Source organism: Bombina bombina, chromosome 12, assembly GCF_027579735.1.
Source record: "Bombina bombina isolate aBomBom1 chromosome 12, aBomBom1.pri, whole genome shotgun sequence".
NCBI classification, from domain to species: Eukaryota; Metazoa; Chordata; class Amphibia; order Anura; family Bombinatoridae; genus Bombina; species Bombina bombina.
In genome coordinates, this window is record NC_069510.1 from 120,463,064 (window position 1) to 120,480,047 (window position 16,984).

General features: G+C 39.8%; 1 protein-coding gene across 1 annotated transcript in view; it reads right to left on the minus strand.

Moving 5' to 3' along the window:
- The window catches only part of CIZ1 (CDKN1A interacting zinc finger protein 1), a 177,227-nt gene extending 160,243 nt beyond the window's left edge, over positions 1-16,984 (minus strand). Inside the window, exon 1 of the mRNA XM_053695793.1 lies at positions 16,916-16,984. The gene's annotated coding sequence lies outside the window, so the exon portion shown is untranslated. The remainder of the gene's footprint in view (positions 1-16,915) is intronic.

Sequence of the window (16,984 nt, forward strand, 5' to 3'; positions counted from 1 at the left end):
ACTCCTCTTTGCAGATCCTCTCCAAGTCATTAAGGTTTTGAGGCTGACGTTTGGCAACTTGAACCTTCAGCTCCCTCCACAGATTTTCTATGGGATTAAGGTCTGGAGACTGGCTAGGCCACTCCAGGACCTTAATGTGCTTCTTCTTGAGCCACTCCTTTGTTGCCTTGGCCGTGTGTTTTGGGTCATTGTCAAGCTGGAATACACATCCACGACCCATTTCCAATGCCCTGGCTGAGGGAAGGAGGTTCTCACCCAAGATTTGACGGTACATGGCCCCGCCCATCGTCCCTTTGATGTGGTGAAGTTGTCCTGTCCCCTTAGCAGAAAAAACACAGCAAAGCATAATGTTTCCACCTCCATGTTTGACAGTGGGGGTGGTGTTCTTGGGGTCATAGGCAGCATTCCTCCTCCACCAAACACGGCTAGTTGAGTTGATGCCAAAGAGCTCGATTTTGGTCTCATCTGACCACAAGACTTTCACCCAGTTCTCCTCTGAATCATTCAGATGTTCACTGGCAATCTTCAGACGGGCCTGTACATGTGCTTTCTTAAGCAGGGGAACCTTGCGGGCGCTGCAGGATTTCAGTCCTTCACGGCGTAGTGTGTTACCAATTGTTTTTAGGGTGTAATACCAAATATATATATTTCTTGCATTGTTTTTAGGGTGTTTTTAGGGTGACTATGGTCCCAGCTGTCTTGAGATCATTGACAAGATCCTCCCGTGTAGTTCTGGACCGATTCCTCCCCCTTCTCATGATCATTGAATTTCCAAGAGGTAAGATCTTGCATGGTGCCCCAGACCAAGGGAGATTGACAGTTATTTTGTGTTTCTTCCATTTGCGAATAATTGAACCAATTATTGTCACCTTCTAACCAAGCTGCTTGGCGATGGTCTTGTAGCCTATTCCAGCCTTGTGTAGTTCTACAATCTAGTCCCTGATATCCTTGGACAGCTCTTTGGTCTTAGCCATGGTGGATTAGTTTGGAATCTGATTAATTGATTGCTTCTGTGGACAGGTGTCTTTTATACAGGTAACAAGCTGAGATTAGGAGCACTCCCTTTAAGAGAGTCCTCCTAATATCAGATTGTTACCTGTATAAAAGACACCTGGGAGACAGAAATCTTGATAGGGGATCAAATACTTATTTCACACATTAAAATGCAAATCAATTTATAACTTTTTGAAATGCGTTTTTTTTCTGGATTTTTGTTGTTGTTGATATTAAGACTCTCACTGTTCAAATAAACCTACCATTACATTTATAGACTGATCATTTGTCAGTGGGCAAACGTACAAAATCAGCAGGGGATCAAATATTTTTTTTCCTCGCTGTATACACATACATACAACTCACCAGCCACTTTAAGGTAAACCTGTTCAATTGCTTGGTAACACAAATTACTAATCAGCCAATCACATTACAGCAACTCAATGCATTTAGGCATCTAAACGTGGTGAAGATGACTTGCTGAAGTTCAAATTGAGCATCAGAATGGGGAAGAAAGGGAATTTAAGTGACTTTGAATGTGGCATGGTTGTTGGTGCCAGACAGGCTGGTCTGAGTATTTTAAATAATGTATATAAAGCGCTAGGACTTAAAACACTTAAGCCTCCTCTCTATTAACCTCTTCCAGGTTAAAGAAGATTTTAGATAGTGAATAGTATGTGTGACGGAGGCGCTACTAAAAGCTCTAAGTGTTAACAAACTAATAGACAGGAGGAATGAGGCTATGACTAATTGTTGATTCAGTGTATATTAAAAATAAAAAATACAAAGCAGGTTCCCAATGGTGGGATAACCCAAATAACAATCTCACACTTTAAAATGGGAAATGAAAAAGGAGAGCAGGATGGAATATAACAGATTTTACTAATAAAAACAAAAACAAATGCAATACCTCATAAAAAAACAATAGAAATGCATACAATATTAAAAATAAACTAGTATATGGCAATATAAATATTGAGTACTAAGTGCAGGAGGAAAACAACCGGTCGTATGATAGCTTGGAGATCCGATTGCCACCGGCGTACACCTGAGTACTAAGTGCAGGAGGAAAACAACCAGTCGTATGATAGCTTGGAGATCCGATTGCCACCGGCGTACACCTGAGTACTAAGTGGAGGAGGAAAACAACCGGTCGTATGGTAACTTGCGCAAGTTTGAAGAAACCGGGATTAACGACTATTATCAGCAGGAGCACCAATATAGGAAGTTATTTAGAATCAGACCGCACACAGAAAACGGTGAGATTACCTGCATAGCGGGCTAAGAGAGACTCACTACAAGGTACAGTTTTGTCTGATTTATCCGATTATCGTTATATGGTGCCTTAATATTTTTACCAACACGGATAATTTGAAAGTTAAATAGTGGCTGGCCACTACTATTTTACCTAACAATTGCTAAAAAGATAGGAGTGATCTTGAATAAAAACGTCATCCCTCCTATTAGAAACTGATACATTCTGTTTGATACAGTGTTGTTTTTAGAGGATCACTTTGTATACAATATTATAAGACCGTTACCTGTTTTATACAAAGAACATACTCCGCAGATCAATTTGGGAATAATCTGCTGCCATCCCATTAATTTTGGATTACCCTATATTTATCAAGGATCAATTCATACGCTACTTAGCGTTTTTATATTTGGACATATTAATTATCTGGGCTCTCTCATTTTATTGGAACACGCCGATATTAACATCATTTTATTTATATTGCCATATACTAGTTTATTTTTAATATTGTATGCATTTCTATTGTTTTTTATGAGGTATTGCATTTGTTTTTATTAGTAAAATCTGTTATATTCCATCCTGCTCTCCTTTTTCATTTCCCATTTTAAAGCGTGAGATTGTTATTTGGGTTATCCCACCATTGGGAACCTGCTTTGTATTTTTTATTTTTAATATACACCGAATCGACCATTAGTCATAGCCTCATTCCTCCTGTCTATTAGTTTGTTAACACTTAGAGCTTTTAGTAGCGCTTCCCTCACACATACTATTCACTGAGTATTTTAAAAACTGCTGATCTACTGGGATTTTTACGCACAACCATCTCTAGGGTTTACAGAGAATAGTCAGAAAAAGAGAAAATATCTAGTGAGCGGCAGTTGTATGGAAGAAAATGCCTTGTTGATGTCAGAGGAGAATGGTTCAAGATGATAGAAAAGCAACAGTAACTCAAATAACCACTTGTTACAACCAAGGTATGCAGAATACCATCTCTGAACACTCAACACTTTTAACCTTGAAGCAGATGGGCTAAAGCAGCAAAAGACCACACTGTGTGCCACTCCTGTCAGCTAAGAACAGGAAACTGAGGCTACATTTCGCACAGGCTCACTAAAATTGGACAATACAAGTCCACGACATGTAGCACACATTACATGCAGCACACACACATATATATAACATGTAGCACACACACACACAACATTTAGCACACACATACACATTACATGCAGCACACAGACATATATATAACATGTAGCACACACACACAACATTTAGCACACACATACACACATTTAGCACACTACATATATACACACATGACGTATAGCACACTACATACATAAGCTCAAAATTTCCACTAGCCATTGGCGAGTGAAAATTAAACAGTGGCGAGTGAAAGTAAGTGAATGTTGGGCTACCTGCTACAAATATTATCTAAAGGGATATTATACATCCATAAAAGGTCAAGGAAATTATATTCTTCTAGGGACTTCATTAGTGCTTAGAGTGTTACTTCTGAGAGGGTAAACAGGGGCAGAGAGAGATTGGAGAGGAAAAGTGAGAGTGGAGAAAAAAGAAATGTATGCTTACCTAATAAATGTATTTCTTTTTTGACACGATGAGTTCACGGATCATCTTAATTACTAATGGGCTATTCACCTCCTGGTCAGCAGGAGGCGGCAAAGAGCACCACAGCAAAGCTGTTAAATAGCTCCTCCCTTCCCTCCCACTCCAGTCATTCGACCGAAGTTAAGGATAGAAAGGAAAAAAAACAAGGTGTAGATGTGTCTGACGTTTATAATAACCAACAACCTGTCTTACAAGAACAGGGCGGGCCGTGGACTCATCGTGTCAAGAAAGAAATACATTTATCAGGTAAGTATAAATGTTCTTTTCTTTTTTATGACACAATGAGTCCACAGATCATCTTAATTACTAATGGGATTCAATACCCAAGCTAGAGTACACAGATGATACAGGAGGGATAAGACAGGGAACCTAAACGTAAGGCACCACACTGCTTGAAGAACCTTTCTCCCAAAAGCGGCCTCAGCCAAGGCAAAAGTGTCAGATTTATAGAACTTTGAAAAAGTGTGAAGAGAGGACCAAGTTACAGCCTTGTAAAATCTGTTCCACAGAAGCTTCATTTTTGAATGCCGATGAGGAAGCAAAAGCTCTCGTGGAATGAGCCGCAACTCTCTCAGGAGGCTGCTGTCCAGCAGTCTCATATGCATAATGTATGATACTCTTCAGCCAAAAATAAAGAGAAGTAGCCGTAGCTTTCTGTCCCTTACGTTTTCCTGAGAAAACCACAAACAAAGAAGAAGACTGCTGAAAGTCCTTAGTCGCCTGCAGGTAAAACTTTAAAGCACGGACCACGTCCAAATTGTGCAGAAGACGTTCTTTCTGAGAAGAAGAATTAGGACACAAAGAAGGAACAACAATCTCCTGATTAATGTTCCGATCAGAAACAACCTTAGGAAGAAATCCTAATTTAGTACGAAAAACTACCTTATCTGAATGGAAAATAAGGTAAGGAGACTCATACTGCAATGCCGAGAGCTCTGACACTCTACGAGCAGAAGAAATAGCAACAAGAAATAAAACTTTCCAAGATAACAACTTAATAAGGAATGCATAGGCTCAAACAGAGCCCCTTGAAGAACTCTGAGAACTAAATTAAGACTTCATGGAGGAGTAACTGGTTTGAACACAGGCCTGATCCTGACAAAATGATTGTACATCTGGGACATCTGCCAGACGTTTGTGTAACAAAATTGATAAAGCAGAGATTTGACCCTTTAGGGAATTTGTCGATAAACCTTTCTCCAAACCCTCTTGGAGAAAGGACAAAATTCTAGGAATCCTAACTCTACTCCATGAGTAGCCCTTGGATTCACACCAATAGAGATATTTACGCCATATCTTATGATAAATTTTTCTAGTGACATTCTTACAAGCCTGAATCATGGTCTCAAGGAAAAACCCTGCTTGGATAAAATTAAGCATTCAATCTCCAAGCGGTCAGCTTCAGAGAAACCAGATTTGGGTGAAGGAGGGGCCCTTGAATTAAAAGGTCCTTCCTCAACGGAAGTCTTCAAGGTGGCAAAGATGACATGTCCACCAGATCTGCATACCAAATCCTGCGAGGCCAAGCTGGTGCTATGAGGATCACTGATGCCCTCTCCTGCTTGATTCGAGCAATGACCCGAGGAATAAAAGCAAACGGAGGAAATAGCTGGAGAACACTTCCGGATGGAGTTCCCACTCCCCCGGATGAAAGGTCTGCCTGCTCAGAAAATCCGCCTCCCAGTTGTCCACCCCTGGGATGTGGATCGCCGACAGGCAGCAAGAATGGGCCTCCTTGCCCACTGAATCATTTTGGATACCTCTGTCATCGCTAAGGAACTCCTCGTTCCTCCCTGATGATTGATGTAAGCCACTGACGTTATGTTGTCCGACTGGAACCTGATAAACTGGACCGAGGCTAACTGAGGCCAGGCCAGAAGTGCATTGTAGATCGCTCTCAGCTCCAGAATGTTTATAGGAACAACAGACTCTGGCTAAGTCCAAACCCCCTGAGTCCTTAGGGAGCCCCAGACTGCTCCCCACCCTAGAAGGCTGGCGTCTGCTGTCACAATCACCCAAGGTGGTCTGCGAAAGCAGGTTCCCTGGAAGAGATTATCCAGAGACAACCACCATTGAAGAGAATCCCTTGTCTCCTGCCCCAGTAGTATTTGAGGAGACAAATCCGTATAATCTCTGTTCCATTGTCTGAGCATGCTTAACTGCAGAGGTCTAAGGTGAAACTGAGGAAACGGGATGATGTCCATTGCCGCCACCATCAGCCCGATTACCTCCATGCACTGAGCCACTGATGGCCGAGGAGTGGACTGAAGGACTAGACAAGTATCGATAATCTTTGATTTCCTGACTTCCGTCAGAAAAATCTTCATTGATATGGAATCCATTATGGTTCCCAAGAAAGTTACCCTTGTGCTTGGAACTAAAGAACTCTTTTCCAAATTTACCTTCCACCCGTGAAATCGCAGGAAGGATAACACCATGTCCGTGTGAAATCTTGCTTGCTGAAAGGATAGTGCGCCACTGCAATGCCCCGTAACCGAAGCACCGCCAACAGAACCTTTGTGAAAATTCTTGGAGCTGTGGCAAAACCGAAAGGAAGAGCCACGAACTGGAAGTGTTTTTCCAGAAAGGCAAACCTTAGAAACTTGAGATGATCCTAGTGAATGGGCACATGAAGGTACACGTCCTTTAAATCCACTGTTGTCATAAATTGACCCTCTTGGATCAAGGGAAGACTGGAACGAATAGTTTCCATCTTGAAGGACGGTACACTGAGAAATTTGTTTAGACTCTTGAGATGTAAAAATTGGTCTGAAGGTTTCCTCATTTTTGGGAACCACGAACAGATTGGGATAAAAAACCCAGACCCTGTTCCTGTATTGGAACTGGAACAATCACTCCCAGGTCTGAGAGGTCTCCTACGCAGTGTGTAAGAATGCCTCTCTTTTTGTCTGGTCTGCAGATAATCTTGAAAGCAAAAACCTGCCTCTGGGAGGAAAACTTTTGAACTCTATTTTGTATCCCTGGGACACTATTTCTATTGTCCAGGGATCCTGAACATCTCGAACCCAAGCCTGAGAGAAGAAGGAAAGTCTGCCCCCTACAAGATCCAGTCCCGGATCTGGGGCATGCCCTCCATGCTGTCTTTTTTGATTTTTTTTTACATTTTTGAAATTTCAAAAGAGATTATTTCTATCAAGCCAGGTCTTTCCCTTGTAAGGAATCACTAAAAGCTTAGACTTAGAGCATATATCCGTAGAACAAGGCTCTAACCATAAGGCTCTGTGAGCTAGAACAGAGAAACCTGAAATCTATGCTTCCAGTTTGATAACTTGTAGGGAAGAATTCGAAATAAAGGAATTAGCCAATTTGAAAGCTTTTATCCTATCCTGGATTTCATCAAGGGGAGTTTCTGACCTAGTAGCATCAGACAACGCATCAAACCAATATTCTGCCGCACTAGTGACGGTAGCAAAGTACACAGCTGGTTGCCATTGTGAGAAGACTAGAAATGAAAAAATCGGTTGGTGGGAGCACTCCCACATCTTTAGAGAACAGAACCCATATAGGCAGAAGATAATGTGGTACAGGCGATTTATCGACGACCTCCTATTCATCTGGGGGGGTTCATTGCAGAACCCCCCCAGATGAATAGGCTTTTGTGGAAAATCTCAATCAGAATAATGTAGGCATTAGTTTTACATCAGAACTACAGGAATTCTCCATTAACTTCCTTGACATTGTGTTGATAGGAAGTGTAGGTCAGAGAATATGTACTGAGACATACTGTAAACCCATCTCAGGAAATTCTCTCCTGCATGCCTCTAGTTGCCACCCAAAGAGAGTGTTTGGAGGGGTGGCAAGGAGACAATTCATTCGACTGAAAAGGAATTGTACCTGTTCAAGCACATATGAGAAACAAGCTGATGAATTATCCATTAGGCTAATGGAAAGGTGGTATGACAGGTCCACCATCTCTAAAGCGAGGGATTCTGTAACTAGAGTACCTAGAGAGAGCCTCTTAACACAAGGCAATAGGAGAGGAAAGAAGAGCACACTTAATAAGGTCACATTCACAACAGAATATTCACAACAGTACACTCAGATCTGCCAGATAATAAGGAAACATTTTCAGCTATTACAAGCAGATGATGATTTGAGAGAAACTGTGACAAAAGGTGTTCTTTTTTGCCTACAAGAGGAATAGGATGATAGGGAATAGAGTGGCCCCCACAAGACTGAGGAAAGAACTGACAGACAACTCCTCATGGCTAAGATTTAATGGCACATATCGGTGCCATTTTCAAGCTTGTAAAGCGTGTGAGAGAGTGATCACAGGGGATTCCTTTCAATCTTTGGTCACGGGAGAGTTTTCAGAAAAGTTGTTGCCTGAACAACAGGTCCAACTTTGTGGTGTATTTGATTTCATGCACACATTGCACTCTCCAGTATGTTGGCCTCACGACCAGGGAGGCTAGGGTGAGAATTAAAGAACACCTGTCTGACATTAGAGCAGGCACTTTAACAACCCCCTTCATAAATCATTTCTCTGTCTTTCACCAAAAGGACGCAAGATTCTTTTCCGGGACTATAATAGAAAGGGTACTCCCTCAGAAAAGAGGGGAGGATAGAACGCGTAAACTTGGTGAAAGAGAGGCCTTCTGGATCTTTAAGTTGAGGACTAGAGTTCCAGAAGTTCTAAACTCAGAGTTTGATCTTATCAATTTTTGGTAAAGAAATCCCTATTAAGAACACAGCTTGATATCCTACACAGTGCTATAATCAATGTTTAAAGTGGCAACATCAGTGTATGGTCTTAAAAGCAATCTTACTACATTAAGGTTTCTCACTGTATACACTCAACACATGAGGATTAACCCTCCGTAATTGTACCAAAAAATATTGGGCCACATTACATTTGGGTATATCTGCAACAGTTAGTGCAGCTCAGGGACTTAAAGAAGGTGTGATGGCAATGTTGCCTTAAGTAAAACTACATAGGCAAATGCAAACACTACCCCTTGCACAGCCATGCACAAGCAAGTTATTTAAATTTAGTAGTAGCATTGATTGTAACCAAGTTAATAATCTTCTTCTGCATGCCCTAACATTACACCTTAAATTGTCAAACCACACTTAGGTACGAGTTAAAAAAAAAAAAGGTACATCAGCACCCATTGATGCAGCGAGCCATAGTGTCCAACCCCAACTCCCCCCCCCCACAATTTACCTCAGGCAGAAGAGTACCGGAGTTAGAGGATTATTAGCAAAGCAAAGGCAGAGTAGTATACACATACTTTATTAACATACCATCCACTCCCTCATCCAACCCCTTCTCTCTTCCCAAGGGAACATGTAACTAGGGACACAATCCATTGCCAACACGCCCATAATGATCCTGAGAGGTAACCAGGGACACAATCCGTTGCTAACATGCCCTGATTGGTCCGCCTTGTTGATGGACAAGGCATGGGTTTGTATAGCAAAACGGAATGGGGAGGGTGTGTCTAAGCTCCGCTCTCATGACAAAGTTCATTTATTGCAAAAGCAAGGGGAGTGTTCACACTGATCCCCGGATGGATAGGGCAGTGCAAGATATACACATATAGCGATAACAGCACACACAGTTTTTATTGGGAGCAACACAGTATGAGAGTACATATAGATTTTTTACTTAGATGTATTGCTACATAATGGTAGGGGCAGCAAGTGCAAGGTACACTCGTTCTGTTAAACAGGGATATAACCTCCAGTGCTCACATTAGAGGTGCATTAGTTCACAGCTGGTAGAAAGAGAGGAATGTGAAACTGGGTAGTCTGATTGGTTCAGGAGAGGGAGGAAAGTTAACCCTCCAACCAATGAGCAATCAATTCAATGTTTTTAAGTTTGCAAGTCATGAATTGATTTTAAGCAGGCTAGGAGTAAGGCAACAAGCCGAAACCGGTCAGCCTTTTTTCCATTTGACAAACACTGTATTGCACCCTGCAAAATTACCAATAAAGTTGTTTATTTTAACCCGCATGCTTGGTGCTCCTGCAACATTTTTTCATTTCTAGTCTTTGTACAAGATTGGCTAGCAGTGAGCACAGGTTATAGGGTAAAGCTGTGGAGAATAGGCTCTTTATTTTGCACGACTGATCCTCAACAAATGGGATTATGAGAATATAGTAAACTTCAAACACATGTGGAGTGGGTCATTCTTTAAAGACAGCAACAGCACTTCAGGGACTCGTGTCAAAGGTGAAGGTACCGGCAAGGGGTCCACTTTGCACTAGAAAATGAACCAAGGAGGCTGAAGAAAAGTCTGCAAGACACCCCGCATTCATTCTCCCAAGAGGTTAGTCATTTTGCTATTTTTCACTAAGCACCGTGGTATCCCTTTGTTTATATTATTAAGGGAGGCTAAGGGACGCTCCCTGAACGTATACTGGACAGTGCATCTGAAATCAGGTCCCATAGGGGGACATTTGAATATTTTATTTATAGAGTGCGGACATCCCACAATTTCCCTGTTGCCATTGTAAGCCCTGGTGTACATCCCTTTTCTAATTTTTGTCCATAGGACCTTTGAAAACACAACTATCCTCTAAGGGTATAGTAGTTCTCTTAGCTAAGCTGGAAACTACTCCTTCCACCCTAGGGAATTTTTGCCCAGCCTCCTTAGCTGAGTCGGCTATGGGAAACATCTTTTTAAATATAGGGGATGCGGTCTCTCCCATTCCTTATAAAAATTACTGGACGCACTAGGATAGACTACGCCGGTAGAGTCGGAGTCGCACAGGGTAGCTAAACGCCTCCTAAAGTAAAAAATGGAGGTGTTCAAGCTAAAAAAAACTGGAAGAAAACAACCTCAGGATCAGATAAATATATTACTCCATCTGAGTCTGAGAATTCTCTCTCAGATACTCCCGAAGTATCTTCCTCTTTCAGGTAACAGGGAAGAAACATTCGGAATAGCAACTACTGAATCAATCACCCTAAATGATTGAAAATAATTCCTCTAGTAATGTTTTCTACCTCATGGGAAAAACAGATAATGCATGAAATGCAGAGTAACTCCGGGTGGAGTGCGAGAGGAAGCGCAGGGCACTGCATGTGGGCCATAAAATGTTGTGGGACACTATAGGAGAGATTTGTGGCATAGTTTGACCATTGTCAACAGACTCCTAAACAGCAAACGCCTTAGAAGGAGTAGGTTCAGAAAATAATGACATTTTTTAATAAAAATTAACACATAAAAAACGTTACTGTCTCTTTAAAAATTAAAAAGTAACTTTTTATTTTTGTGTGCAGAAAGAAACTAAAATAGTACACAATTAATGCAGAACCTATCTACACCTCGCTGAGGTGCCCATCTGCCCTTCTAATACCCTAAACTTTATTTCATACTTGTTTTTGCGTGCAGAACGATAATTTAACATAAAAAACGGGACCGCAGTAATGCACTAGATTTACTGCCCCCTTTTAGCTTGCAAAGGAGAGGATGATGGATGTTAAACAACCAAATTACAACTAGTGTCTCCCCACTTATATGGAACATTAGGAATTGCGTTCAGCAGGGACTTTTTCATATGCTCTCATAACTGAGTGCAATATGATCCGGAACGCAGCTGTATCGCTGGCTCTGCAAACACTATTTACTGTGCTAAGCATTCCTTCCGTTTCCGAAAAACGAAGTTAGAGAGTAGAGTGTGCAGCCCAAATTAGCGCCACCCGTAGCTCCGCCCATCGTGGGCGTTAAAACATCAAGCTCCCGGTCGCCATTATCATTGTTTTAACAATTACGTCACCAGGAGCTAACTGAACCATAAACATATCTGGGGGCACATTTGGCTACCACATTTTATATAGCAGTTTAGCCAAAATATGTGTGACCAAAGAGTCTTCCTCCTTTACCCTCACCCCAATAAAAGACCGCCAGAAATAAGCCACCGATCTCCTCAGCCCCAGTGCCTGCTAATAACATGCTGTCACTTTGAATTCACCCCTTCTATGTATAGGAGTTATATTCCAATTAAATAAAGTGCTCCACTTCCTCTGAGATCCTCCGACCCAGAATAAAAAGTCAGCACTTACCTTTAAAACCTGTCCTACAGCAGGGTAGCTCAGCAGGCTTGAGAGGTCCTCTCCCTCACATAGTCCTGTGGAGAAAGAGAAAGTCTGAGTAATCTTACTTAGGCTATCAGGGTTAGGGCAGCATCAATGTATGGGAGGCGCAGTGAGAATTATGTCCCACAAGTTCCCATTGCTCTAAAGCCACCACTGCTCTACTGAAGAGACTGATATTAACTATGGCTACACCCTAGAACAAAGCAGCACAATCTTGTACTACTTTAAAAATAATAAACTCTTGATTGAAGAATCTTTTGCTAAAACCTCACTTTGCCACTTCCTATCACTAATGTAGGCAAGGAGAATGACTGGAGTGGAAGGGAGGGAGGAGCTATTTAACAAGGTAAAGACGGCCGCTCCAAACTCTCCGTCGGGCGCTTCTCTCTGGCTCACAATGGTGACGTCAGACGCCACAAGCTAGGGCAAAAGGGAGCACGCATATGGGCAACAGTGCAATGCTGGGAGTAAAGCAGCAACCAACTGCATACCAATAGATCCAGAAAGTAAAAAATCCAGCAGCACGGCAGTAATATTGAAAGCAGGAAACTTTTATTTCTCAATCCAGGCAGACATGCAAGTAATGGACAAAATGTCTGACATGTTTCGCGCCCTCTAGTGGCACTTCATGATGAAGCGCCACGAGAGGGCGCGAAACATGTCAGATGTTTTGTCCATTACTTGCATATCTGCCTGGATTGAGAAATAAAAGTTTCCTGCTTTCAATATTACTGCAGTGCTGCTGGATTTTTTACTTTCAGGAGCTATTTAACAGCTTTGCTGTGGTGCTCTTTGCCGCCTCCTGCTGACCAGGAGGTGAATATCCCATTAGTAATTAAGATTATCCGTGGACTCATTGTGTCATAAAAAAGAAAGATAGCATTAGAAAAGAGTGGAGGAAAAAAAAGAAGAGTGAAGAGATATGAGAGAGGAGAATGTAAAGAGAAGATATAGCCTTAGAGACAAGGGAGGGGGTAAAAAGAGAGATTGAAGAGAGGAGGCAGTGGAGAAAGATAGATGAGAGATGATAATTATAAAGAAAACATTTCTAGGTCTGCTATGACCTCACATTGATGTCAACACTTTCTGCTTTCTCTTAGTTCAACAACATTTTTCTGTCCAGCTGTTGTCTTCCCCAGAACCTCTAGTTGACGTTGCTAACTGCTATGCACATATTATTTGTTATTTATTACTGTCTGTAGCAATATTTATTGTATGGTATAAAACTATTAAAAAACTACTACAGAATAAGGTGTTTCACTAAATATATGCAAAGTGTGGAGGGGGGGGGGGGGGTTGGTTTAGTGGGTGTGGTATGAGTGGGATAAAAAGTGGCGAGCAAAATTTTGGGATGGCTAGTAGCTTAGGGCTTGAAATTTTGAGCCCTACATTACATATAACATACACACACATGACATGTAGCGCACTGCATAGATACATTACATATAACATGTAGCGCACTGCATAGATACATTACATATAACATGTAGCGCACTGCATAGATACATTACATATAACATACACATGACATGTAGCGCACTGCATAGATACATTACATATAACATACACACACGACATGTAGCGCACTGCATAGATACATTACATATAACATACACACACACACACGACATGTAGCGCACTGCATAGATACATTACATATAACATACACACACACGACATGTAGCGCACTGCATAGATACATTACATATAACATACACACACATGACATGTAGCGCACTGCATAGATACATTACATATAACATACACACACATGACATGTAGCACACTGCATAGATACATTACATATAACATACACACACATGACATGTAGCACACTGCATAGATACATTACATACAACATGTAGCACACTGCATAGATACATTACATATAACACACACACATGACATGTAGCACACTGCATAGATACATTACATATAACATACACACACATGACATGTAGCACACTGCATAGATACATTACATATAACATACACATGACATGTAGCACACTGCATAGATACATTACATATAACATACACATGACATGTAGCACACTGCATAGATACATTACATATAACATACACATGACATGTAGCACACTGCATATATACATTACATATAACATACACACACATGACATGTAGCACACTGCATATATACATTACATATAACACACACATGACATGTAGCACACTGCATATATACATTACATATAACACACACATGACATGTAGCACACTGCATATATACATTACATATAACATACACACACACATGACATGTAGCACACTGCATATATACATTACATATAACATACACACACATGACATGTAGCACACTGCATATATACATTACATATAACATACACATGACATGTAGCACACTGCATATATACATTACATATAACATACACACACACATGACATGTAGCACACTGCATATATACATTACATATAACATACACACATGACATGTAGCACACTGCATATATACATTACATATAACATACACATGACATGTAGCACACTGCATATATACATTACATATAACACACACATGACATGTAGCACACTGCATATATACATTACATATAACATACACATGACATGTAGCACACTGCATATATACATTACATATAACACACACATGACATGTAGCACACTGCATATATACATTACATATAACATACACACAGACACATGACATGTAGCACACTGCATATATACATTACATATAACATACACACACACATGACATGTAGCACACTGCATATATACATTACATATAACATACACACACATGACATGTAGCACACTGCATATATACATTACATATAACATACACACACACATGACATGTAGCACACTGCATATATACATTACATATAACATACACACACACATGACATGTAGCACACTGCATATATACATTACATATAACATACACACACATGACATGTAGCACACTGCATATATACATTACATATAACATACACACACATGACATGTAGCACACTGCATATATACATTACATATAACATACACACACACATGACATGTAGCGCACTGCATATATACATTACATATAACATACACATGACATGTAGCACACTGCATATATACATTACATATAACATACACACACGACATGTAGCACACTGCATATATACATTACATATAACATACACACACGACATGTAGCGCACTGCATATATACATTACATATAACATACACACATGACATGTAGCGCACTGCATATACACATTACATATAACATACACACACATGACATGTAGCACACTACATATATACATTACATATAACATACACACATGACATGTAGCGCACTGCATATATACATTACATATAACATACACACACATGACATGTAGCACACTACATATATACATTACATATAACATACACACTACATATACACATTACATTTAACATGCACACACATGACATGTAGCACACTACATATATACATTACCTTTGACATGTAGCACACTACATATATACATTACATATAACATACACACACATGACATGTAGCACACTACATATATACATTACATATAACATACACACTACATATACACATTACATTTAACATGCACACACATGACATGTAGCACACTACATATATACATTACATATGACATACGCACTACATATAACATACAAACTACATATATACATTACCTTTGACATGTAGCACACTACATATATACATTACATATAACATACACACACATGACATGTAGCACACTACATATATACATTACATATAACATACACACACATGACATGTAGCACACTACATATATACATTACATATAACATACACACTACATATACACATTACATTTAACATGCACACACATGACATGTAGCACACTACATATATACATTACATATGACATACGCACTACATATAACATACAAACTACATATATACATTACCTTTGACATGTAGCACACTACATATATACATTACATATAACATACACATGACATGTAGCACACTACATATATACATTACATATAACATACACACACATGACATGTAGCACACTACATATATACATTACATATAACATACACACTACATATACACATTACATTTAACATGCACACACATGACATGTAGCACACTACATATATACATTACATATGACATACACACTACATATACACATTACATTTAACATGCACACACATGACATGTAGCACACTACATATATACATTACATATGACATACGCACTACATATAACATACAAACTACATATATACATTACCTTTGACATGTAGCACACTACATATATACATTACATATAACATACACATGACATGTAGCACACTACATATATACATTACATATAACATACACACACATGACATGTAGCACACTACATATATACATTACATATAACATACACACACATGACATGTAGCACACTACATATATACATTACATATAACATACACATGACATGTAGCACACTACATATATACATTACATATAACATACACATACATGACATGTAGCACACTACATATATACATTACATATAACATACACACTACATATACACATTACATTTAACATGCACACACATGACATGTAGCACACTACATATATACATTACATATGACATACACACTACATATACACATTACATTTAACATGCACACACATGACATGTAGCACACTACATATATACATTACATATGACATACACACTACATATACACATTACATTTAACATGCACACACATGACATGTAGCACACTACATATATACATTACATATGACATACGCACTACATATAACATACAAACTACATATATACATTACCTTTGACATGTAGCACACTACATATATACATTACATATGACATGCAGCACACAACATATATAAATTACATATAACACACAGGGTATATTGAGGCCGTCAGTACCTGACCGAAGCGAAGACCGTCACTATAACCCGCAGTGACTGTGTGACACCAGCTGCAGTAACCGCCCCC